This window comes from Schistocerca gregaria, chromosome 2, assembly GCF_023897955.1.
Source record: "Schistocerca gregaria isolate iqSchGreg1 chromosome 2, iqSchGreg1.2, whole genome shotgun sequence".
NCBI lineage: Eukaryota > Metazoa > Arthropoda > Insecta > Orthoptera > Acrididae > Schistocerca > Schistocerca gregaria.
Genome location: NC_064921.1, coordinates 179,289,250 through 179,313,788, shown reverse-complemented (window position 1 = coordinate 179,313,788; position 24,539 = coordinate 179,289,250). Strand labels below are relative to the sequence as shown.

The 24,539-nt window shown below is 39.3% G+C and overlaps 1 protein-coding gene across 3 annotated transcripts in view; it reads left to right on the top strand.

Annotated features, from left to right (window-relative positions):
* The window catches only part of LOC126336640 (uncharacterized), a 1,144,005-nt gene extending 1,126,533 nt beyond the window's left edge, over window positions 1–17,472 (top strand). For 2 of the 3 annotated variants that reach the window (XM_050000559.1, XM_050000561.1), the window contains exons 13-15: window positions 7,230–7,398; window positions 13,430–13,689; window positions 17,339–17,472. The gene's annotated coding sequence lies outside the window, so the exon portion shown is untranslated. The remainder of the gene's footprint in view (window positions 1–7,229; window positions 7,399–13,429; window positions 13,690–17,338) is intronic. The other variant, XM_050000560.1, reaches the window with a different exon arrangement.
* Window positions 17,473–24,539: the final 7,067 nt, after the last annotated feature.

The following is a 24,539-nucleotide window of genomic DNA, read 5'->3' as shown; positions in this document are numbered from 1 at the left end:
ATACTTGTTGACTGTTTTACACATATTCACCATCCCATTAAGTGCATGTGACAATCTGTAACACAAGCTTCTTTGTGCCCTTCTCAAAAAATTCTCCTGCCAGGTCCTTCCCCCAGTTCAGAACCTCTTTTCCATCTACTCTTCATTTGCAAATTTAGCTACACTCATGTGTCTCCACAGGGAGATGAAAAAATAGTAATCTGAAGGCACCATCTCAAGAGGATGGGAGGGAGGGGGGGAGGGGAGTTCAAAAAATCCCAATGAAATGAGTCCAAGAGCACTTTGGTGGCTAAGACTGTGTGAGGATGGGCAGTCATGCCACAATCATATGCCCCTTATCTCCCCCTCCCCCCCTTTGTTTTAAATGCTTGTTTTGAGTTTTTTGGGGTCTTACAATATCATTGTGATGATGATATCCCCCTGACGCAGAAATTCAACCAAAATGATGCCTTTAACAAGCCGAAGCACTGAGGCCATGATTTTTTTGCCCAAAATTGTGATTTTTAATTTTTTGCAGATGGGTAATTGGTATGATGCTACTGTGACAACTATTTGTCTGTCTCAGTTGTGTAATGTGCCACCCACACATCATCTTGTCACAGCAGATCTCAGGAAACCCTGATGTACCAATTCAGGTTGCTCAAGAAACTAACAAACACTACTGATGCAATTTTTCTTATATTGTTCTGCCAGCTATTTTGGGACCCGTCTCGTCCACAGTTTCTGGTATCACAACATTTCTGTGAGTGTATCATATAAGAGAGTTCTGGAAACATCACAGAAATTTCAACCACTGCCCAACAACTCATTTCGCAAAATGGAAGATCTTCCACTCTTCTGTTAGTCATGAACACCTGTTTTAGCTCCACTAAACTCCATTCATCACTTATACACACTCATTCTGCTCATATCGCCTTTTCAATAACCATTTTGATTCATAAAAATTTCAGTAGGTGTTACTTCCATGAATAGGATGCGGATCACAGCATGTGGCCCACACTTTGTGAGATTTCTTACTAACAACTTTCACACAACTGGACACTACAATGTGAGTTTAAATACTGTCATGTTCCTGCAATGTTCCCTTTGTTCAGGGGATACCTCTGTATCACTTAGTGTTTTCAACCACCAAAAAATGAAAAATGAGAATTCTTTCTGGTCACAGTAAACTTACTTTTTGCACATGCCTCTTATGATGCAACTTATTTATCCTAGAAATGAATGTTCCTCAGTATCAATGCAGTCTCCTCTGGAGTTATGACTGAACAACACATCAAATGAAAATGTCAACTAATAGGTGAAATGTATATCTACTACATTATATTGACTGCCTACAGGGAGTTACATGTAAAACATTCAGCAACAAGATTACAGTAATCATGCTTACTAACACTGATGTGATTTAACAATAGTTCCTGATCACACAGATATTTTTCTAATGTATCAAAGTGCCCTCATAGCCAGTACCATTGTTTCCATATCCTTTTCCCAATAGATCCCAATCTGCTGTACGATTAACGTTTCGTGTTCCATATTACTTGTACAATCACCCAAAACCTAAGCCTTGTTTAAGGCTGAAAAACAAACTTAACTGTGTTTTATGTTCTACTAATACTGGTGTATTTTGAACTAGTTTTGGCTTATTGGCCCACCACCAGGAAACAACTGACTACCTTCCACAAAAGATACTAGTTTGTAGGAAACTAAACATTAGAAACAAATATATTATCAACCCACTCAGACTCTTCAGTCATGACATGGTGAGAAATGTCCAACCAAGTACTTATCACTAATGTTGTGCTCTCAACATGTTAAATTACTATTTGCCACGTTTTTAAGCTTTGTAGTTTGATCATGTTATTTTAAATTTTTGATTTCTGATTATTATTATTTTTTACTTGTTCAGTATAATTCTTCCATAAGTGACTATGGCAGCATGTAAGATGAAACTTCCAGTATTATTGTTGCATACATTAATCATCAATTAATCTGCGTGTGGACTGGACTAGGGACTCATATGGGATGGGGTCGATGGAGGGGAAGATAGGTGGGAGCCAGGAAGGGGGATTGGGGTTGGTAGCTAGTGGCTTGGAGGGAGGCAGCTGGTTTGGTAGCTAGGGATGTGGAAGGGAGGAATGGCACAGGTGCACGGGTGTCACAACAAGTGGAAGTGGCACACGATGAAGGTGGATTTGGAGACATGAATTGGCAGGTGGTGATCGGGTGAGAAGGATCCAGACTGTCCGCATTATGAAGCAGTCACTGAAATGGAGCATTTTGTGGTCTGCTGCATGTTGTGTCACTGGGTGGTCAACTTTGTACTTGTCAACTGTTTAGTAGTGGCCATTCATTCTGCTGGACAGTTGGTTGGTCATCATACTGATATAAAAAGCTGAGCAGTGATCGCAGCAGAGTTGGTATATGACATGGCTGCTTTCATAAGTGGCCCTGCTCCTGATGGGGTAGAATAAGCCTGCAACAGTACTGGAGTAGGAAGTGCTGGGTAGATGTATTGGGCAGATCTTGCAACTGAGTCTTCCACAGGTTTATGATCCCTGTGTCAAGAGGTTGGTAGTAGTAGTGGCACGGGGATGGACTAGGATGTTCTGTAAGATGTGTGGGTTATGGAAAAATACTTTAGAGGGAGTGAGAATATCATTTCAGGGCTTGATGATAGACAATCGAAGCCCTGTTGAAGAACATGGTTCAGCTGTTCCAGTCAGAGTGATACTGGGTGAGGAGGAGGCAGCTCCGTTGTGGCCAATTCCTGGGCGTGGTATGAGAATTGGGGGTGTGTAATGATACTGCACAGGAAATCTGTTTGTGGACAAAGTTTGCCTGTCTGTGAAGGCCCGCATGAGACCTGCAGTTTACTGGACAAAGAGGTTCTCATCACTGCCAGGTTTTATTGGAGGGATTTTTTGATATGGAAGTGATGAAAGCTGTCAAAATGCAGGTTCTGTTAATGATTAGTAGGTTTAATATGGATAGAGGTGTGGATGGAGCCATCAGAGAGGGGTTCAATGTCCAGGTATGTGGCACATTATGTAGAGAAGGACCAGGTGGAGTGAATGAGAGGGATGTTGAGGTTGTGAAGGAATGAGAGTAGCGACTCTTGGTCCTGAGTCCAGAGCCTGAAGATGATATTAATTAACCTGAAGCAGACAAGGGGTTTCAGGATTTGGGAGTCTAAGAAGGGTGCCACGTGGGTGCCCATGGCTTGTGGATTTGTTAGATATGTCTGTCTGTGCAGTGGGGCAAGATTCAAGTTCAGTTTGTGAAGATAATTTTTTTCTAAGGAGGACCTTCAGTGGGTACAACCTGTATTGCCATGTACTTGTAATACATTGGACTTAATTGCCAAAACCTTATGCTCATTTATTCCTTTTCCATTATTCAGTTTTATCAGATACTAAAAAATTACAATACACATTTGTAAATGACAGCAATAATCTGAAGACACATTCACCTTGAAAAACAAATAAACTTCTATGTAGTTACCTGGTTTGCCCTTGTGATTACTATTACCTCACAGAGTAGTCAGGCTCTTGTAGAACAAGCCAATTTATTCTGCACAGAACAGATTGATCTGGAGCCAGCTAAATATCTTGAGATTAAGAGGAACTGTATGTCTAAAAAGCAATGGCACTGTAATACAAGCACATGAACTGGAACAATATTTTTTAATTTACATTTAGTTGATCAAATAAACAGCAGGAAGAAGGAGAAATTTGTATATATTTTGATAACCTGAGAGCTTAAAGGTAGAAGACAAGGTAATATTCAAGACAGGGATTACCACTAAAACATTATGCACAAGTTAATAAGAGGGAGAGGGGACAGCAAAAAACAGACAGGTCAGAAAAAGAAAGAGTAAAAAACTAAAATGGAGTGAAGAAAGGAATAGTTAACTGTGAAGAAATGCTGAGACGGAAGGAATTCACATAAATTAAGGTCAGCTGTGTGGCGAGAACCAAGGATGTGTTTTAGTGGTAGTTCCCATCTGTGGAGTTCTGAGAAACTGGTGTCTGGGGGAAGAATCCTGATGGCACATGTGGTGAAACAGGCACCAAGCTCATGACTGTGATGTCCTAGAGTTTACTCTGGTGTCTCTCCCTTTGACAGTATATGTGTTGCAAGTTACAGGTCTGGAATAGGTGGTGGTCTGACGAGGATATTTTGCAGATTGGGAGAGCAACAAAAAAGTATTCCAGGTTTGGTGGGCAAAATCACAGACAGAATGGATCTCATTTCAGAGCATTATTTTAAGAAGTCATGGTTGGGTCAAAGTAATCAGCTACTATCTATCAGCTTATGTTATGAAGTAGTAAGCAGCATGTCTAGCTTTTGAAATGATGAGAAAGAGGAACTGAGAGACGGGACAGGTGGAGGGGGCAAGAAGGGGACGGGGACAGTGGATAAATGTCAGGCTAAAGAGGATGAACCTCTTATGACCGGTTAGAGAACGTAAAATGTCGAAGATATTACATTAGTTTGCACTATTATGGCTTCAGTTCAGAAATGAGCAGAGTAGGAAGTAAGGATGAATTTGAAAAGGAAGAGAAAAAAATGGATGAAAGGAAAAGTGAGAAAGAAGGGGTGTTTCACATTTGGAGGGAAGCAATAAATGAGTAAATAATCACATTTTAACAAAAATCATACAGGAAAGTGGGGAGTACGCTAAGTTATGTCCAGGAGGGTAATGAGATGAAACATTATTGTGGAGAGAGTGTATTCATTTCTGGGGTTCATGACAACTAATGTCAGGTGAGAGGATCACAATGACCCATGTAGTACAGCAAACTTTGCAGACTCGTGCTGTGTAGCATGCTCATCACTTGGGTATTTTGGAAATCAGTAAGGTGGGCAATTCACACATGAGGGATAGCCACAGAATGTTAACTATCACCTTGAAAAAAAGAAAAATACAAAGTAAACTTTTTTTTTTTCCTAGCACGTGTCTATTGCCCTGGTACACACTGAAACCCCTACGGTAGCTCATTTTTGGCAGCAGTAGAAATAATGCAGCTGTTTCACGGCAATGCAGATGACTTCTTTAGCTGTACAGATTGACCCAATACAGCTGCAACATTTAAGATACCATCAAAATGAATTATCACATGATATTCTACTTTATCAGTGGGCTGCACCATTTTGCAGATGTGTAATCGCAAACAAATGAACTAAATAATTATATTCTTCCACATTTTTAAGGTAAAAATTTAGATTTTATTACTAACCCTTTTATGTCTAGTAAGGTGGCCACCTTTTTTTGGGGGTGGGAGGGGGGGTCTTTCTTATACAGAAAACCATAGAAATGGTAAGCAACAGTATTAGAATCAAGTATTGCCATGACTTAGATAATGTACAAATCAACTTTCGCAGTGCTGGAGTTAGTGGTAGTGGGTAAGTATGAGTACATAGGGCAGATATTACACCAGGAATGGGCAAATTCTTGGGGTAGGGAAAACAGTCTGGGAATGTAATAGAGTTTGACAAAGATATTGGAGTGGCTAATTGTAAGTGATAGAGGGTGACTTGACTTGAGAAAGTCATAATGTGGGTAGAGAAATCTAATGACACATCCTAGGCTTGAGTGGGAATAGGAAACAAAAAGGATGATTCCTAACTTTTTTTGGAAGAAGGGACTATGCCAGTCAAAGAAATAGAAGAAGAGACTGCATGGGAGATTTGTTTGTTGACAACATCTTGAGACAGTTCCCTACTTGTATTGTCTTTTTAGTCTTATAACCTGCAGCTCGATGTCTCAGTGGAATATCTGAAAACTGTTTTCTAGGGTAATGAGAAAGAACTACACACCACAGCTGTTACAAATACATGGTTATTCCCACATTTATTACCGCAGCAAGTTATGCAATGATCAGTTTCACATTTGCATGTCATATACAGGTAGGTACCTCAGACTTCTGCATCCAAACATAGCTTTTATAACACTATCTCAGTGGAGTGGCGTAATATTCAATGAACATAACAACATGGCACAGTGGGATGATAATACAAGGGACAATTTATTTATTTGTCCAAGAAACATTTTAGCACATTGTTTGTGTGTGTGGCATAGGACAGTGGTAAACCCAGTTAATTTACAAAAATGGCTCTGAGCACTATGGGACTTAACTTCTGAGGTCATCCGTCCCCTAGAACTTAGAACTACTTAAACCTAACTAACCTAAGGAAATCACACACATTCATGCCGAGGCTGGATTCGAACCTGTGACTGTAGCGGTCGCACGGTCCCAGACTGTAGCACCTAGAACTGCTCAGTCACTCTGGCTGGCTAATTTACAATACAGTAGTCATTTTGACTACATTTTTGATGTAATCAAAATGCATAATATCTAGGTTGGTGTACTACATTGCTTCTACATGTGATAATAGCAGTTATTAAGTGAGATGGCGTGATAAGCACAAGATAAAGTATATTATGAATGGACAATTAGTCAAATTGATAAATGAGATTTACTTATTAAGGTGTTCCATAAATTCAGGCAAAGAACCACGAACTTTTTATCTGTCGAAATATTGTGACTTGTTGGCTGGTCTGACAGGGATCAAATTTTCTTTGTAAACCTCACTGAAATGCAGGTCAACATCAAGGAAGGTGGCTTTTGATTTCAAGAACAGCCAAAACATTTTGAGTTGGGGAAAGGAGTTACACTACTGTAGAAAGTGAAGGAGTTCTTCTTCTTCTCTGTAAGTCCAGGCTGTAAAGGTATCATCAATGAATCTGGACTCAAGTTAGGTTCACAGCTTTTGTGTGGGAGTTGAAGAATGTCTCTTCCATACAGCTCAGGAAAAAATATTGTCAGTAGACAGGGCCATACAGATCCCCATAGTTGTTCGCTGGTGAATTTGTAGGTCTGACTCTCAAAGCACAGAAGTTGTGGCTAACAAAGAAGTTAGGCAGTATGACAAAGATCATGATTAAGGAAGACTCTGGAAGTGGTAGTGCTCACGAACTGCTAGAATGTGTGTGTGTGTGTGTGTGTGTGTGTGTGTGTGTGCGGGTGGGTGGGCGGGTGGGTGGGTGGGTGTGTCTGTCTTTAATGTAGCACTTCAATTTCTGATAACAGGTAATCATTGCATTTTAGATTGTTACATGCAACAAATAAATTTAAGTTATTTTTTTTAAATTAGGAACAAAATTCCTTTCTTTGAAATAGTAGCAATAGTGAAGAAACAGGCCTAAACTTTTATTTTACTTGCAGATTCAATGGATTACACAGTGTCTCATCAAAATCATCATTTATCTATCATATAACATGGAAGACCATTTAACTCAAAGGAAGAATATCCTTTGACTAAAATGAAAATCTTATATCTGAAAATCATTTACTAATTTTGAATCAAAGTACTCAAATGCTACATATATCTAAGGTGAGACATCATTTATTACAAATGAACTGTTAACTAATAATGCTAAATACAATTGTAACAATGCAAAACAGGGTAGATTTCCACTCACGATATAGAGGAGACATTAAGTGGCACACAGGTACTTTGAAGGAAGACTATTACTAGATATTAGATATTCCAGAATTATTACTTACCTTAAAGATGGAACACAGTAAAAAGTGAATCTAATCTTGTTTCAGTTACTTTTTGCTATGTAAAAATTCAAAAGTTATAGGACTGAATTACATTATTTTCTGCAGTTGCAGAACATCTCTCCCCTTTTGCAAAAGGTATGTGTGGGGATGTGCTGAAAAGTACTGTCTCCAAATTTGTTATGTTAAAGCCTTTTAAGCTTTTCAATTGATGATGATGAGGTCCCGTACTTTGAGGAGCATAGGGGATGATGCGAGAGACCTGCACTGCTGTACTAGGCAAGGTCCTAGTAGAGGTGGTTTGCCATTGCCTTCCTCCAACCATAATGGGGATGGATGATGATGATGATAATGATGATGATGATGATGACACAACAACACCCAGTCATCTCGAGGCATGAAAAATCCATGACCCCGCTAGAAATCAAACCCGGGACCTCATGCGCAAATAAACATTGTTAATACTCTATATCTTTATTCTTATACCTATTTATTTCTCAACATAATCACCATTGCAACAAACACATTTCTCCCACAAGGGACTAGTTTGTCTATACTGTCACTGTAGAATGTTCAGCTTTGTTAATGGAGCCATAACCTCACCTTTGCTTGCACCATCTCATAACTATGAAAGCGAAGTCCTCAAAGGTGTTCCTTAAGTTTTGGAAACAGATGAAAATAGGACATGATGAAGATGGAATTGTATGGAGGATCGATTGCAGTGAACCCAAGGCATTGGATTGTTGTGGATATCATTGTGCTTGTGTCTGGTCAAGCCTTGTCATGCTCAAGTAGAGGGTGCTCCTTGTGTGGATTAACTCTTCAATTTCAAAACTTCATTGCAGTACACTGTTTTTCACACACCAACATACAGGTAGTTATGTCTCACACTGCCATGTTACATAACACAATTCGGAGCCCTCTAGAGGTTGTTGTTGTTGTTGTTGTTGTTGTTGTGGTCTTCAGCCTTGAGACTGGTTTGATGCAGCTCTCCATGTTACTCTATCCTGTGCAAGCTTCTTCATCTCCCAGTACCTACTGCAACCTACATCCGTCTCAATCTGCTTAATGTATTCATCTCTTGGACTCCCTCTACGATTTTTACCCGCCATGCTGCCCTCAAATACTAAATTGGTGATCCCTTGATGCCTCAGAACATGTCGTCCTACCAACCGATCACTTCTTCTGGTCAATGCCACAAACTTCTCTTCTCCCCAATCCTATTCAATACTTCCTCATTAGTTATGTGATCTACCCATATTATCTTCAGCATTCTTCTGTAGCACCACATTTCGAAAGCTTCTATTCTCTTCTTGTCCAAACTATTTATCGTCCATGTTTCACTTCCATTCATGGCTACACTCCATACAAATACTTTCAGAAATGACTTCCTCACACTTAATCCTATACTCGATGTTAACAGATTTCTCTTCTTCAGAAACGCTTTCCTTGCCATTGCCAGTCTACATTTTATATCCTCTCTACTTTGACCATCATCAGTTATTTTGCTCCCCAAATAGCAAAATTCCTTTACTACTTTAAGTGTCTCATTTCCTAATCTAATTCCCTCAGCATCACCTGACTTAATTTGACTACATTCCATTATCCTCGTTTTGCTTTTGTTGATGTTCATCTTATATCCTCCTTTCAAGATGCTATCCATTCCATTCAACTGCTCTTCCAAGTCCTTTGCTGTCTCTAACAGCATTACAATGTCATCGGCGAACTTCAAAGTTTTTATATATATTCTCCATGGATTTTAATACCTACTCCAAATTTTTCTTTTGCTTTCTTTACTCCTTCCTCAATATACAGATTGAATAACATCGGGGAGAGGCTACAACCCTGTCTTACTCCCTTCCCAACAACTGCTTCCCTTTCATGTCCCTTGACTCTTATAACTGCCATCTGATTTCTGTACAAATTGTAAATAGCCTTTTGCTCCATGTATTTTACCCCTGCCACCTTTAGAATTTGAAAGAGAGTATACCAGTCAACATTGTCAAAAGCTTCCTCTAAGTCTACAAATGCTAGAAATGTAGATTTGCCTTTCCTTAATCTTTCTTCTAAGGTACGTCGTAAGGTCAGTATTGCCTCACGTGTTCCAGTATTTCTACGGAATCCAAACTGATCTTCCCCGAGGTCAGCTTCTACTAGCTTTTCCATTCGTCTGTAAAGAATTCATGTTAGAATTTTGCAGCTGTGGCTTATTAAACTGATTGTTCGGTAATTTTCACATCTGTCAACACCTGCTTTCTTTGGGATTGGAATTATTATATTCTTCTTGAAGTCTGAGGGTATTTCGCCTGTTTCATACATCTTGCTCACCAGATTGTAGAGTTTTGTCAGGACTGGCTCTCCCAAGGCCGTCAGTAGTTCTAATGGAATGTTGTCTACTCCCGGGGCCTTGTATCGACTCAGGTCTTTCAGTGCTCTGTCAAACTCTTCACGCAGTACCGTGTCTCCCATTTCATCTTCATCTACATCCTCTTCCATTTCCATAATATTGTCCACAAGTACATTGCCCTTGTATGGACCCTCTATATACTCCTTCCACCTTTCTGCTTTCCCTTCTTTGCTTAGAACAGGGTTTCCATCTGAGCTCTTGATATTCATACAAGTGGTTCTCTTTTCTCCAAAGGTCTCTTTAATTTTCCTGTAGGCAGTACCTATCTTACCCCCAGTGAGAAAGCCTCTACATCCTTACATTTGTCCTCTAGCCATCCCTGCTTAGCCATTTTGCAATTCCAGTCGATCTCATTTTTGAGACGTCTGTATTCCTTTTTGCCTGCTTCATTTACTGCATTTTTATATTTTCTCCTTTCATCAATTAAATTCAATATTTCTTTTGTTACCCAAGGATTTCTACTAGCCCTTGTCTTTTTACCTACTTCATCCTCTGCTGCCTTCACTACTTCATCCCTGAAAGCTACCCATTCTTCTTCTACTGTATTTCTTTCCCCCATTCCTGCCAGTTGTTCCCTTATGCTCTCCCTTAAACTCTGTAACACCTCTGGTTCTTTCAGTTTATCCAGGTCCCATCTCATTAAGTTCCCACTCTTTTGCAGTTTTTTTCAGTTTTAATCTACAGGTGATTGTGGTCAGAGTCCATATCTGCCCCTGGAAATGTCTTACAATTTAAAACCTGGTTCCTAAATCTTTGTCTTACCATTATATAATCAATCTGATACCTTTTTGTATCTCCAGGGTTCTTCCATGTATACAACCTTCTTTCATGTTTCTTGAACCAAGTGTAAGCTATGATTAAGTTGTGCTCTGTGCAAAATTCTACCAGGCGGCTTCCTCTTTCATTTCTTAGCCCCAATCCATATTCACCTACTACATTTCCTTCTCTCCTTTTTCCTACTACTGAATTCCAGTCACCCATGACTATTAAATTTTTGTCACCCTTCACTATCTGAATAATTTGTTTTATTTCATCATACATTTCTTCAATTTCTTCGTCATCTGCAGAGCTAGTTAGCATATAAACTTGTACTACTGTAGTAGGTGTGGGCTTCGTATCTATCTTGGCCACAATAATGCGTTCATTATGCTGTTTGTAGTAGCTTACCCGCATTCCTATTTTCCTATTCATTATTAAACCTACTCCTGCATTACCCCTATTTGATTTTGTGTTTATAACCCTGTAGTCACCTGACTAGAAGTCTTGTTCCTCCTGCCACCGAACTTCACTAATTCCCACTATACCTATCCATTTCCCTTTTTAAATTTTCTAACCTACCTGCCCGATTAAGGGATCTGACATTCTACCCTCCGATCTGTAGAATGCCAGTTTTCTTTCTCCTGATAACGACATCCTCTTGAGTAGTCCCTGCCTGGAGATCTGAATGGGGGACTATTTTACCTCCGGGATATTTTACCCAAGAGGACGCCATCATCATTTAATCATACAGTAAAGCTGCATGCCCTCGGAAAAGTTACGGCCGTAGTTTCCCCTTGGTTTCAGCCGGTACCAGTACCAGCACAGCAAGGCCGTTTTGGTTATTGTTACAAGGCCAGATCAGTCAATCATCCAGACTGTTGCCCTTGCAACTACTGAAAAGACTGCTGCCTCTCTTCAGGAACCATACGTTTGTCTGGCCTCTCAACAGATACCCCTCCGTTGTGGTTGCACCTACAGTACGGCTATCTGTATCGCTGAGGCAAGCAAGCCTCCTCACCAACGGCAAGGTCCATGGTTCATGGAGGGAGGCCTCTAGAGGTAGTGGGCTGAAAATATGTAGGCATGAAGAACAGAAACATAGAATGTCAATTACATTTGTTTTATTTTAAAAAATTTAAGACTTTTCAGATAAAATATTCAGAGGCGTTACTTTCCAGTATGTCCTCATATGTTATACTTAAATGCTGGTACTTATTTTAAAGGCAGTGTGGCATTATCCATTATGCCTAGTAAGTACCAGCTGATAGGCCCCATGCTTTTTAGGTTCATGCTGCCACAGAAATGCTGCTCCTCTATACATAATTTAAGACTTCAAATTAAAAGTCTATGAACAATATCTGTTCATCACTGAACATGTCAGCTTTCTCCAACACCATTTCACATAGCTGCTCATGCATCAAGGTCATTTAGGGGAATATGACTGAATCTAGACCTGCACACAAACCCCCCAGTTCCCAAAAAGATCCAGCAGCCATGTCACCCATGGACCAACTGCCCTCTGTGTTGCTCGCTGAGACTACATACGTGATGTTCACCATGGGATGCAAATGAGTAACGATTAATTCTTATATCATTTCATGGTGTGAGATGGTAAAATAGTAAGGTACTGGATTCACACATAGGAGTATCAAAGCTCAAATCCCAGGGTAACAATCCATGTTCAGACTCTCCTTTAACAGGTTAAGATGAAACATAGGATAGTTTGTTTAAGTCACACATAGTTGAATTCCTTCCACTCCATTACCTGTCAGAGCATGTTCTAATTACATTCCTTCTTTTTACAGTCATTTCTTGTTTAGTGTATCATGTAAGGGTACAGTGTCTTAGGGCAGACTACCATGATCTTGACTTTGTGCTTCTTTGATTTTGGTAGCGAGTTATGTGGTAGATATTTTATGTAAGTTTCTCACATGTCTCTTGCACATCCTAAGTAGTATGGATTATCCGGTATTACTGTAGTGGAGGCACTTGTGAGCTAATGGCCGGTGACATCAAATGGGTATCAAGTGTGACACTAACCCACGAAGATGTGTTGAAATGCTGAGATCATCATAATGAGTCTGGAGCAGCAAAGATAGATAGATCATGTAACTGAGACAGTGGATCAAGAGATTTATAAGTGGGAATTAATTAAGTGATTACATTCCAGAAGCTGGCTTACCCAGGAGTAATAAGTGTGATATGTTACCAGTAATAGAAAAGTGCATGTGGAGATTGTGTTTTTGATATTACCCTGTAAACTCTAACTATAATAAAATTCAATCAATGACAGTACTGTTTTTTATTTCATGAGCCGGATTCCATTTAATAACTGTGTTATTGGGCAAAGATGAGGAACTAAATGCATGTAGGTCATAATCCTACTTAATAGTTTGCTGAATTATGAACTTAGTGCATTAGACATCACAGTTCAGTTGTTGCCTCTACCCCTTGCCCCCACCTCTCATCCCCACCCCCACCCTCCTCTCACTGACATCTTATAGTCAGTATGTTGCAAGATTATACATCAGCACTAAACATCATCATTAATCATATTTCTGCTGTCAGATTTTACCCGTTTTGTGTTTGTGGTACATATTTAACTGGCCATATTTTCTTATGGTAATGTCATTTTAAGTTTTGCATTCATTTCTTGTCTTCTCTTGTTTCATATTGTACTTTTTATATTCCTTAGGTGCAGGTTCTTTCAGACTGTCATTTGAAGAAACTGTCGGGACAAATAGCACTCCGATTACTTATTTCAGAGGAAATAATGGAAAATTGATACATATGCCCAGAATATATTCTGGTCAAAATGGTAAAAAATAATCTTTCAAAATTAAATTTCTTCAGTATGACAATTTATTCTCAATTTCCGGCAATAGGACTTGATGTCAGAGTGACTTCCTAAGTGATTTAGTTCAAATCAGAAATGTTTCCACAAGAAACAACAAGGTAAGAAATATATTTTGCAAGTTTCTGTTGCATTGTGATTTATCTTAAAATTAATGGTGTTCTTTCTTAAGGTGACCATTTTTTCTAGACCCAAATTCAGGGAACTTTTAAAAAATTCTGATACTGCAAAGAATCTTAATTAAGTGTAATAAATGCAAAATTTATCTTTATTTGTTACACAATGTACATTAATTTATACTTTATTAGTATCTTCCATGCTGAAGGAGTGCTGTGAATTTTCTTCAGCATGTCTGTATTCTTCAACAACATATGACCAAGATCAACACAGGTTTCACAAGAATTCGCATAATAATCCAACATAGCATAATACTACACAACATACCTTACAATCTGACATAACTTTGGGAACTGGTAGAAACTAGCTTTGTGCCTTGTGCCCAACAAGTCAAGTGGGTACTCTTTAGTAAAAGTAAAATTTCTTTGTCACATACTTTTGCCAATTTAACTACAACTAATAATAAAACTTACTGATTCATGTGAAATAAATAAGAATAAATCCTTTCATAATTGTTAATCTGGGACAAATAAGTGTCCTGTATTCATGATTACCCCCCCCCCTCCCCCTTGTTGTCACCTTATCTTTCTATACTTTTGCCTGAAAAAAATACCAAATCCTTAAAAAGATACATACTGAGTGTGACAGCAGATCAAAATGTTGACATTAAGTAAATTCATTCAGGTTGAGTTCTGTAATAAAGAACAGCTTGCTGAACTAACGTATGTTCCACAATATCCTGCAATGTCAGTAGGTTAATATTTTTAACCACCTTCTTGCAGCCTACAAGTATGAAACAACAACTCACATTTTGTCTGAAATAGTTTGTTGAATATGGGCTGCTCCTAATCTCATTAACAGGTTCTGAACACTCTCTTCCAAACTTAATATCTTCCTTTTGGTGTTTGTAAGCAACTTATTTAATGGAACACAGGAAACACACTCATGTGTGCTTGCCCCTTATTTGCGTCAAATTAAAACTATCAAATACACTGAAGAGCCAAAGAAACTCGTACACCTGCCTAATATCGTGTGGGGCCCCTGCAAGCACACAGAATTGCCACAGCATGGAATGTCATGGATTTGGGCTGTCCATAAACTTGTAAGAGTACGAATGGGTGGAGATCTATTCTGAACAGCACGTTGCACATTATTCCAGATATGCTCATGTCTGGAGAGTTTGGTGGCCAGCGGAGGTGTATAAACTCAGAAGAGTGTCCCTGGAACCACTCTGTAGTAAATCTGGAATTGTGGGGTGTTGCATTGTCCTGCTGGAATTGCCCAAATCCATTGGAATGAACATGAATGGATGCAGGTGATCAGACAGGATGCTTACATATGTGTCACCTGTCAGAGTCTTATCTAGATGCATCAGGGGTCCATAGCACTCCTGCTGCACACATCTTCCCCTTTACACAGCCAGTGTGAACAGAGGTGACATGCAGGTTCCATGGATTCATAAGGTTGTCTACATGCCCGTAGACGTCCATCAGCCCAACACAATTTAAAAGGAGACTTGTCTGACCAGGCTACATGTTCCCAGTCATAAACAGACAATGTTGGTACTGATAGACCCAGGTGAGGCATAAACCTTTATGTCATGCAGACATCAAGGGTACACAAGTGGCGCCTTCAGCTCCAGAAGCCCATAATCGATGATGTTTTGTGGAATGGTTTGCACACTGACACTTGTTGATGGCCCGGCATTGAAATCTGCAGCAAATTGCGGAAGGGTTGCATTTCTGCCATGCTGACCAATTCTCTTCAGTTGTTGTTGGTCCCTTTCTTGCAGGATCTTTCTCCAGCCACAGTAATGTTGGACATTTGATGTTTTACCAAGTTCCTAATATTCGTGGTACATTCATAACATTGGAGATGCTGTCCCCCATCACTCATGCACTGACTGTAACACTACAATCAAACTCCCTTAAATGTTGATAACCTGCCATTGTAGCTGCAGTAACTGATCTAACAACTGTGCCAGACACTTGTTGTTTTGTATACACATTGCCAACTGCAGTGCCATATTCTGCCTGTTTAAATATCTCTGTATTTGAATACTCATGCCTACATCAGTTTCTTTGGTGCTTCAGTGTAATTTCTGTGGTGAAAATATCAATTTGAGATTGGAGTAGTGCTTTTAATGTCACTATGTGTGAAACATACGGAAAGGGTTCCATTACGGGTCACCTTCTTGCACAACACAAGACTGAAGCTCAGTGAATTTGTATTAAATAGAAAACTTGCTTGAGAAAACTGTCAAATCATAAAGAGACAACAGTTTTTATCAGAGTACCAGCTTTCTCTCTGATTTACTTGATTAAATTCAGCTGACATCAGTACACAGAGCATTAAGCAGTATGGTGGTAGTCTATTATTTTTGTGAGGTTTGCTTGTCACTTGTGAATGTATACCGTGACTTATTACACATCCATAAAGGTTCTTCACCTTTATGGAATCGGGAAAATGGGGGATGAATGAATGAGGGAACATTATGGCAACCATCAGGAAGCAGAATTCCAAATACTGTAAATATATAAATTAAAAAAAAATACAGTTAGCTTTCAGAACTTTTTGTTGCTTCATTAGCAACAAGAGAGTGATATACTGGGTCCCTTCCAACCTGTGATCCGAGTGTCCTGCCCCTCCTTTGCATCCCTCCCCAAACAATTTGTTTTTCCTCTCCAATGAAGGAGCTAACACTTCTGGTGGCTAGGTACAATTTTTCTATTTGTTTCTATCAGTAGTATTTGGATTTCACCTCTTCAAGGTAATTATTGACTTGCCATTCTGTCTCCTAATAATTTTATAAACACAAAACTTAATTGCTGTAAAGAAACAAAATAAATTATGTTTTATCATAACTAAACGTGAAATATTAAAATAACATAAATTCAAGGAAAGAAACAGTAAACAAAACTGAGAAAACCATTCACCTAAAACTGATACACACATGGCACATAGAAATATTTTCATAACTGATGGCATATCTCTGGAAACTGTTATCTCCATTAGTATAATGAAGGAAAAATACTGTCTGGATAACTAATTTTTTTGTTATTGATGACCAGTTTCAAATTGACTAGCTGTCACTGCAGGCTAGTGAGAAGTGAGCCATTAGTGTGCATACAAAACACACAACATCACAGACACATTAGCTTTTGAGTTACCAGTTTTTTCCTGTTGTAAGTATACAACTGCACAACATATAGGACAGCACAAGCAGACCAAAATGCACCTGTCTGGCCGGTGGTATCCCTCGCAATGGCCCATGTGTCTCCCACATCCCAGAAACCTACTTCACCACCCATAAAATGCAATGTTCCTAAATACCCTCTCTAGATACCCAACATCCTTGTAGAAGCCTCAGTCCCTTCGAAAACTGTCAACAATGTTACCTTGACTGCAGCTGGATCTGTTTACATATCTGCATAATTGTTTGTATGGGAGTATGTATTTACAAAAGCAAAACAGTAACTCAAAAGTTAGCAGTCTCTATGTGTCGTTAAGTGTTTCCAAGTACAATACATAAAGCAGTTACAGATGAGTGCTTTCCTTTCCCCATTTGTTATATATATCAGTGTCCAGTTACATTTGTCTTAGATGTGTAATATCTTATGATTTTTTTTCCAGACAATAAAAGATACGCAGACTGCACCAATCCAGGTTAGCAGGCATGATGGAGACTGATGAAAGCTACATGAGAAATGGATGTAATGAGTCAGTGTTCTGTGTACTGAGAGAGAATAAATGGCTGAATTAATATACATTTATATTCTTTCCATTGTCATCCATATACACTGACCTTTCAATAATAAACAGTACATCCAGATGCACATCAGCAACAAAAAGAAGTAGTCTGTTCTTAGAAAATGCTACTTAGCTATTTCATCAGTGTCAAGGAACCCACAGCCATACCAGAGAAAAAGGATATGCTTCTCATACTGCTCTGTTCCAGATAAATCTCATTTATCCCAACTTTCTCACTGTTATAATTATGCAATATTAACATTATATTAATATGAAAAATATTAAGCCACAAAAAAACTTAGCAGTACTTAGCACTGATCCTGTTTACTTCTGTTTAAAACTCCGCCCACTTGAGTCTCGTCTTTAGTAGGAAGTATGCTGGTATTTATTTATTTGTCCACAGAACATTTACTACAATACTATTTAACATGTTACAACAAAGGAAATGATCTTTTGTGTGCCAATAAGTCATAAACCAGAATGAATTAAATTTTACTTACCCCAGCGGTGGCGTGTTGGTAACAACTGTTGAATGTTGGAAATGACGTGAGGTTTACAGTTGTTGTTGTTGTGGTCTTCAGTCCTGAGACTGGTTTGATGCAGCTCTCCATGCTACTCTATCCTGTGCAAGCTTCTTCATCTCCCAGTACCTACTGCAACCTACATCCGTCTCAATCTGCTTAATGTATTCATCTCTTGGACTCCCTCTACGATTTTTACCCACCATGCTGCCCTCAAATACTAAATTGGTGATCCCTTGATGCCTCAGAACATGTCCTACCAACCGATCACTTCTTCTGGTCAATGCCACAAACTTCTCTTCTCCCCAATCCTATTCAATACTTCCTCATTAGTTATGTGATCTACCCATCTTATCTTCAGCATTCTTCTGTAGCATCACATATTGAAAGCTTCTATTCTCTTCTTGTCCAAACTATTTATCGTCCATATTTCACTTCCATTCATGGCTACACTCCATACAAATACTTTCAGAAATGACTTCCTCACACTTAAATCAATACTCGATGTTAACAAATTTCTCTTCTTCAGAAACGCTTTCCTTGCATTGCCAGTCTACATTTTATATCCTCTCTACTTTGACCATCATCAGTTATTTTGCTCCCCAAATAGCAAAACTCCTTTACTACTTTAAGTGTCTCATTTCCTAATCTAATTCCCTCAGCATCACCTGACTTAATTTGACTACATTCCATTATCCTCGTTTTGCTTTTGTTGATGTTCATCTTATATCCTCCTTTCAAGACGCTATCCATTCCATTCAACTGCTCTTTCAAGTCCTTTGCTGTCTCTGACAGAATTACAATGTCATCGGCGAACTTCAAAGTTTTTATTTCTTCTCCATAGATTTTAATACCTACTCCAAATTTTTCTTTTGTTTCCTTTACTGCTTCCTCAATATACAGATTGAATAACATCGGGGAGAGGCTACAACACTGTCTTACTCCCTTCCCAACAACTGCTTCCCTTTCATGTCCCTTGACTCTTATAACTGCCATCTGATTTCTGTCCAAATTGTAAATAGCCTTTCGCTCCCTGTATTTTACCCCTGCCACCTTTAGAATTTGAAAGAGAGTATACCAGTCAACATTGTCAAAAGCTTCCTCTAAGTCTACAGATGCTAGAAATGTAGATTTGCCTTTCCTTAATCTTTCTTCTAAGGTACGTCGTAAGGTCAGTATTGCCTCACGTGTTCCAGTATTTCTACGGAATCCAAACTGATCTTCCCCGAGGTCAGCTTCTACTAGCTTTTCCATTCGTCTGTAAAGAATTCATGTTAGTATTTTGCAGCTGTGGCTTATTAAACTGATTGTTCGGTAATTTTCACATCTGTCAACACCTGCTTTCTTTGGGATTGGAATTATTATATTCTTCTTGAAGTCTGAGGGTATTTCGCCTGTTTCATACATCTTGCTCACCAGATTGTAGAGTTTTGTCAGGACTGGCTCTCCCAAGGCCGTCAGTAGTTCTAATGGAATGTTGTCTACTCCCGGGGCCTTGTATCGACTCAGGTCTTTCAGTGCTCTGTCAAACTCTTCACGCAGTACCGTGTCTCCCATTTCATCTTCATCTACATCCTCTTCCATTTCCATAATATTGTCCTCAAGTACATTGCCCTTGTATGGACCCTCTATATACTCCTTCCACCTTTCTGCTTTCCCTTCTTTGCTTAGAACAGGGTTTCCATCTGAGCTCTTGATATTCATACAAGTGGTTCTCTTTTCTCCAAAGGTCTCTTTAATTTTCCTGTAGGCAGTATCTATCTTACCCCCAGTGAGAAAGCCTCTACATCCTTACATTTGTCCTCTAGCCATCCCTGCTTAGCCATTTTGCAATTCCTGTCGATCTCATTTTTGAGACGTTTGTATTCCTTTTTGCCTGCTTCATTTACTGCATTTTTATATTTTCTCCTTTCATCAATTAAATTCAATATTTCTTTTGTTACCCAAGGATTTCTACTAGCCCTTGTCTTTTTACCTACTTCATCCTCTGCTGCCTTCACTACTTCATCCCTGAAAACTACCCATTCTTCTTCTACTGTATTTCTTTCCCCCATTCCTGCCAGTTGTTCCCTTATGCTCTCCCTTAAACTCTGTAACACCTCTGGTTCTTTCAGTTTATCCAGGTCCCATCTCCTTAAGTTCCCACTCTTTTGCAGTTTTTTTCAGTTTTAATCTACAGGTTATAACCAATAGATTGTGGTCAGAGTCCACATCTGCCCCTGGAAATGTCTTACAATTTAAAACCTGGTTCCTAAATCTCTGTCTTACCATTATGTAATCAATCTGATACCTTTTTGTATCTCCAGGGTTCTTCCAAGTATACAACCTTCTTTTATGATTCTTGAACCAAGTGTTAGCTATGATTAAGTTGTGCTCTGTGCAAAATTCTACCAGGCAGCTTCCTCTTTCATTTCTTAGCCCCAATCCATATTCACCTATTACGTTCCCTTCTCTCCCTTTTCCTACACTCAAATTCCAGTCACCCATGACTATTAAATTTTCGTCTCCCTTCACTATCTGATTAATTTGTTTTATTTCATCATACATTTCTTCAATTTCTTCATCAGCTGCAGAGCTAGTTGGCATATAAACTTGCACTACTGTAGTAGGTGTGGGCTTCGTATCTATCTTAGCCACAACAATGCGTTCACTATGCTGTTTGTAGTACCTTACCAGCATTCCTATTTTCCTATTCATTACTAAACCTACTCCTGCATTGCTCCTATTTGATTTTGTGGTTATAGCCCTGTAGTCACCTGACCAGAAGTCTTGTTCCTCCTGCCACCAAACTTCACTAATTCCCACATACCTAACTTTAACCTATCCATTTCCCTTTTTAAATTTTCTAACCTACCTGCTCGATTAAGGGATCTGACATTCCACACTCCGATCTGTAGAATGCCAGTTTTCTTTCTCCCGCCCGGAGATCCGAATGGGGGACTATTTTACCTCCGGAATATTTTACCCAAGAGGATGCCATCATCATTTAATCATACAGTAGAGCTGCATGCCCTCAGGAAAAATTATGGCTGTAGTTTCCCCTTGCTTTCAGCCGTTCGCAGTACCATAACAGCAAGGCCATTTTGGTTAGTGTTACAAGGCCAGATCAGTCAATCATCCAGACTGTTGCCCCTGCAACTACTGAAAAGGCTGCAGCCCCTCTTCAGGATCCACACATTTGTCTGGCCTCTCAATAGATACCCCTCCCTTGTGGTTGTACCTATGGTATGGCTATCTGTATCGCTGAGGCATGCAAGCCTCCCCACCAATTGCAAGGTCCATGGTTCATGGCTTTATAGTAATGCAAACATTTTGTTGTGAATTGTTAATTTTTTGGGGATAACTAATTTACTGAGTGGACAAGGATACACACAAGAACAGCATTAATTATATACTTCAAGACTGGGCATCGCCAACATCAGCACACTATGCCACCACTGCCTAAGTAAAATTTTATGCAGAATTTTGTCTTAGTACTGATTTAATTATAGGATATCAATATTCATTAGAAATTTGGCAGTGTCAGGCTAATGTTTGCAGTGAGATTTACAATCCCGGTATATTTTGTTACCTTGTCTTAAGTTGCTTGGTATATCTGGATCTCTTTCCCCTCTCTCGGCTTCCTCTTGAGTTATCAGCAATTTCTTCCTCCATAATCAAAAAAGATGTTCCTCATGCACAGTCCACAAGTAAATGAATGCGTAGCATTGTTGACATTGTTGAGAAAAGCATGCTGGTTGTCTGCATAAGCAACTGATGTCTGCATAAGCAACTGAGCAAAGTAACTAATCAACTTTACATAGAGTAACCGGTTATATTAAACACAATGTGGTTTGAAACAATCACCAAGTACTGAATATAATTTGAAACAACAGCTAGTTTTCAGCAACACATTTAGCGAATATTATTAGTTAAGTCTTACTTCACAGCATGAAAGTTCACTTCATAAACTACCATATACGAAAATGTATCAAACTCAGTTTTGTCCATTGGTGGACATAATACGATTTGAAACAATGCTTCTTGCATATTGCTTGATATGATTTTTTTCCTCGAAAAGCACATCTTTATGGCCAACAGTTCGATACAAAACAACAAATTAGAATGATCTTCATCTACGATCTCACTGAGGGCCAGTGAGTAAAGGTGCAAAGGATAGGACATCTTTGTCCTAATAAATGTACACTATTTTATTGGAGATATATTTTTCCTCCAAGAGGGCATTGTATATTAATATTAGCCATATAGAAACTTAACAACAGGCTCACAGGCCTTGCTGCTTCACACCATACTCCACTGGAGAAACACAGGGATGGTTAACAAGGCTACAACGTCCTCTACACTATGCCCTGCAGAATATTCCGTGAAGATAAGAAGTCTCTGGGCTGATGAAGAAAGACCTGTGTCTCAGTATGAGATACGGAACCTTGTGTCAGTAACATCAGAGTCTGAAGATAAAGCTTATAAGAGGAAATAACATCACAACTGTGTACTGTTGTTCTGCTGCCATTGATAATTGGTACAAGGACTAACATTTGAACCCAAACACACATGACTGTAACATGTTGTGCATATTTAGGTGGAAAAATCTGATACTGTGCATCTACGCTGTTGGTGGTAAATCACTAAATACACCAACGACCTCAAAATAAATGAGTAGCTCCGGTACATAGTGATAACAAATGATAGACGACACGAAATAACACACTCGATTCACAGAGTGAACTCCACTGCTAGTGTTTAGTGTCAGATAATGAAATCAAGTCACTTGCTAAACTTGGAGACTAGCACTCTTGGAGTCAGAGTCTCAGTCCAGCACATACTTTTAATTTGCCAGGAGGTTTCATATCAGCGTACATTCCATTGCAGAATGAAAATTTCGTTTGGGAAACATCTCCAAGGCTGTAGCTAGGCCATGACTCTGCAATATACTTTCTTTCAGAAGTGCTAGTCTTTCAAGATTCGCAGGAGAACTTATTTTAAGTTTGTAAGGTAGGAGACGAGGTACAGGAATAATTATAGCTGTGAGGATGGGTTGTGAGCCGTGCTTGAGTTGCTCTGTCAGTAGAGCACTTGCCTGCAAATGACAAAGGTCCCTGGTTCAGTCTTGGCCCAGCACACAGCTTTAGTCTGCCAGGAGGTTTCAAAATTCTCACTCATACAGTCATCATGATTCTTCCATGGAAAAATAACAAACCGGATGAGATGCAGTCCAATAAAGCATAATTTTATGTGACTCTATCAGAGAATACCGAACATCAAGCACTGATAGAAAATCCACAATTTAATGCAAGGTGAAACTTACCTAAAGTGGTCAGAGGATTACCTGCCAGAAGAAATATGGGCTGAATTTCCTGCCAGAAAGAATATATTCTGATTTGTAAATTTCATGCAAGACCCTGATCAGAGTCAAGTCTGTGAATTCAAGGCATCAATGGGCCATGGCTAAAAGAAAACTGTGCCTGTGATCTATATGAAGTGGCCCTCTCAGAATGCAGATCGTCCTTCATCGAAGTACTGAAATCAAAGGTAGGTCCACTTTGACCAACATTTATTGTTATAAAACTCAAAAGGAAAAACCAAACCAAAACATGATCTATAAACAAAATAACAACTTTGCCAACCGAACAGGTGTTAGAGAAAATTAGGCATCAGGATCTGTACAGCTCCCTGATTAACATAAAAATTTAGCACCAGAGTCCATGGGAAAGGGAATGGGGATGTGTTGTGTTGTTCTTTTTTCCGTGGTTGGATTTTGATGATTGCATCAGTGACCATTTTGGCTCTGGGGATGCCTTAAGCATTTCACATGCTGGATAATAAGGAGCTTGGTTTTGAAAAGATTGCTAAATAAATACGTGTATACTAAAAAATTGGAGGAAAATCAGTTATGTTCTCCTCAAAAGCAAGGGGAGAATTTTGAGTTTGATAATAAACAGCTTCATTATGGGAGCAGGATGGGACAGGGGCATATTTGTTTGGTTCATATGTGTCTCTTTTCAACTTTGTATTTTGTTTCATATTTGTTCTGTTCAGCATTTATACAGCATTGCAAATTTTGGAATGGTGTTCTGATGTGGGATGTGTATGAGTAATAATATGATAGCTTGTATACAGGGTGTACATAAAGTCTCGGAACACTTTGAATTATTTATTGCACAAAAACCAAACATTGTACAGATATCATTTATACACTCCTGGAAATTGAAATAAGAACACTGTGAATTCATTGTCCCAGGAAGGGGAAACTTTATTGACACATTCCTGGGGTCAGATACATCACATGATCACACTGACAGAACCACAGGCACATAGACACAGGCAACAGAGCATGCACAATGTCCGCACTAGTACAGTGTATATCCACCTTTCACAGCAATGCAGGCTGGTATTCTCCCATGGAGACGATCGTAGAGATGCTGGATGTAGTCCTGTGGAACGGCTTGCCATGCCATTTCCACCTGGCGCCTCAGTTGGACCAGCGTTCGTGCTGGACGTGCAGACCGCGTGAGACGACGCTTCATCCAGTCCCAAACATGCTCAATGGGGGACAGATCCGGAGA